The sequence below is a fragment of the Camellia sinensis genome, chromosome 10, assembly GCF_055761805.1.
Source record: "Camellia sinensis isolate YWXY chromosome 10, ASM5576180v1, whole genome shotgun sequence".
NCBI classification, from domain to species: domain Eukaryota; kingdom Viridiplantae; phylum Streptophyta; class Magnoliopsida; order Ericales; family Theaceae; genus Camellia; species Camellia sinensis.
The window spans coordinates 167,888,301-167,891,573 of record NC_138970.1 but is presented as its reverse complement, the minus strand read 5'-3'; positions in this window follow the sequence as shown (position 1 = coordinate 167,891,573).

Below are 3,273 nucleotides of genomic sequence, written 5' to 3'. Positions count from 1 at the left end.
TGTGGAAGTTTGTGCTGAAATGAGATGTATCAAGTATATACATAAGTACATTCATAAGGGTTATGATCGTACAACGATGGTGTTGGGAATGATAAATGAGATTTAACAATATCTCGATGCAAGGTATATTGGACCTCCAGAAGCTGCTTGGCGAATATTTGGTCATCCTTTGCATGCAGAGATGCCAACGGTTGTACGATTGGCACTTCATTTACCTAGAATGCATCGCGTTGTTTTTAACCCAGAAGAGTCATTAGAAACGATTCAATCTAGAGCGGGTCAAAAAATGTCAACTCTTACTGGCTTCTTTGCATATTGTGCTACCAGTGAAGATGAATGTCCATTCACTTACCAAGAATTTCCACAGCATTTTGTTTGGCTCAAGTCAGAAAAGAGATGGAAATGAAGAGAAAAGGGATATGCAATTGGTAAAATGTACTTTGCTAGCCATAATTGTGGTGAAAGATTTTATCTGCGTTTGTTACTAACCGTTGTCAAAGGACCAAAGTCGTTTTAGTCTGTACGCACAATTGATAATGTTGTGTATGATACATTTAAATTAGCATATGTTGCAAGGGGGCTTTTAGAAGATGGTGAAGAATGGATACACTGCTTAAAAGAGGCTGCAGTTATGAAAACTGGATATCAATTGAGGAGATTGTTTAGTATTATTCTCACCCAGTGCTCTCCACTAAATCCATGTGCATTATGGAATCAATCCTCAATGCATATATGTGATGATCTTGCACATAAGATTCGTATATTGTTTGCCATTTCTAACCCAACTAATGCTCAAATTGAGGATTATGGTCTCCATCTTTTGAATCAAATGCTTCATGAATCAGGCAAAAGTTTAATTGACTTCTCACCCATGCCACAACCTACTGCAAATTGGACTATAGCAATTGGTAATCGATTAATACTCGAACATCAACAACTGCAGAGTGAGGCACAACAGTCAGATCCACAAATTACTGTTGATTGTCTCAACAATGGATAGCGGAATGCTTATAACACAATCACTTCTTCAGTTTTTCAAAATAAAGGAACTGTTTTCTTTTTGAATGGGGGTGTTGGAAGAGGAAAAATATTTTTGTATAATACGATTACATTAAAATATCGCAGCCTTGGGCATATCGTTGTTACTGTGGCTTTATCTAGAATTGCATCATGGTTACTGGTAGGAGGTCACACTACACATTCAACATTTTTCATTCCGTTAGATGTCTTGGAAAATTCATTTTGTGGGTTTAGCAAACAATCATTACAAGCTGAGTTATTTAGAGAAACAAAACTCATAATTTGGGATAAAGTTCCTATGCAACATAAACATTGTGTTGAGGCGATTGATCGTACATTAAAGGATATTTGTGATAGTGAAAAGCCATCTGGGGGTATTACTGTTGTTCTTGGTAGAGACTTTCGACAAATCTTACCAGTTATACCCAAAGAAGTTCGCGAGCAAATTGTGAATGCATCATTAAGACACTCTATTTTATGAAAGCATATACATATCTTAACTTTGGATTTGAATATGCGCTTGAATCCTAAAGGCCATGAAAATGCTAATTTTGCTAATTTCTTGATGGAGGTAACACTACTTTAACCTTTTTCCTTATTATATAAATTATTTTAAATTAATAAATTGTATTTACACTTATTTTTTTTATTGATTTTACTTTTTTTAGATTGGGACCAATCCTCAAGAAATCGTTAACCTTCCATCAAAAATACACAAACGTCAAGATTTGAATGATTTACTCTCTACAGTTTACCCACAGTTGAATATGATAGAGAAGTCAACCCCAACATTTTTAACTGAACACACAATTTTGTCTGCGCGTAACGATGATGCCAGTGACATTAATACTACTGCGTTGAACATCTTTCCAGGGAGATTATATACTTATCTTGCAGCAGATAAAATGTTTGAAGATAATGAAATTGATCCTACCATTACAAATAGATATCCTAATGAATATTTAAATTCATTGGATCCTCCTGGGCTACCAACTTTTAAGTTAGAGTTGAAAGTGGGTTGTCCTATAATATTGTTGAGAAACATTGCACCGAAAGATGAACTACGTAATGGTACAAGATTGATGGTTACTAGACAGGCCCGACCCTGAGATTTCCGATGCCCAAAGCCAATAATTAACTAATAAATTTTTGGGGTCCTTCACATTTTTTTTTTTCATTGAATGAAAAAAAAATAAGATAAAATACAAAATTTGTGTCAAAATTACAAAAAATACTTAGTATTACATTACAACAATTAATAAGTGTCGTTTGATCCTCGCTCTTCTTGCATTTTCAGAAGCAAATAAATTAATCATACTTGCATAATCAATTTTTTTGCAAAATTATTTTCAATGAATAACAATGCTAATTATTTTAAATGCGCCTTTCAATTTTTTAATACGTCAATTTATTTTAAGTTAGTTTGGGTCTTCCTTACTTTTTTTTTTAGATTTAAAATATACCTAATATATTACAATAAACTATAATAGGAGGATCCTTTTTTGGTTCTATTTTTAGTGAATTACAATGTTAATTTTTTTGAATGGACCTTTTAATTTTTTAATGGGTCAATTTATTTTAAGTTAATTTATATTTTCTCTTTAATTTTTTTTTAACTTAAAACATACCTAATATATTACACTATACCATAATAAAAGGGGCCCCTTTTTTAGGTCTATCTTGAGGGGCTCTAGGCCATGGCCTTGTTGGCCAATGCTCAGGGGTGGCACTGTTACTAGATGCAACACTCGCATAATTGAAGCTCAAATTTTAACTGGAGAAAAGTTTGGCAATTTCGCATTCATACCAAGGATATCTTTGACACCATCTTCTTCAGAAATGCCTTTCCAAATAATAAGGTAATTTCAATCTCAAAGTATTTGTGAAGTTTATTTCCAACAAATGTGCTAATCTATATTTTTTTTGTTTCTACAAATTACCAGATTGTTGTGCATGTTCCTCATTGGGGATGCATACAAGTTGATACAAAGACTTTTTGAAAAGTAATGAAGAAGAAGTTTGGGCAAACACATGTTTGAAGACATGTTATTGACAGATTTTTTTGTAAAGCATACATATTTTTAAAAGTTTAACCCACTTTTTGTAAAGTTTTAACTCACTCTTTTGGTGTATGACAATATAATGTTTGTTTTTCTGATGTAGTTATAATTTGACAATATAACACTAACTGGTGTGAATTATAATTTTAATTTCTTTTAGATTGCAGAGCATTGGCTGGTGTGCATTATTTTA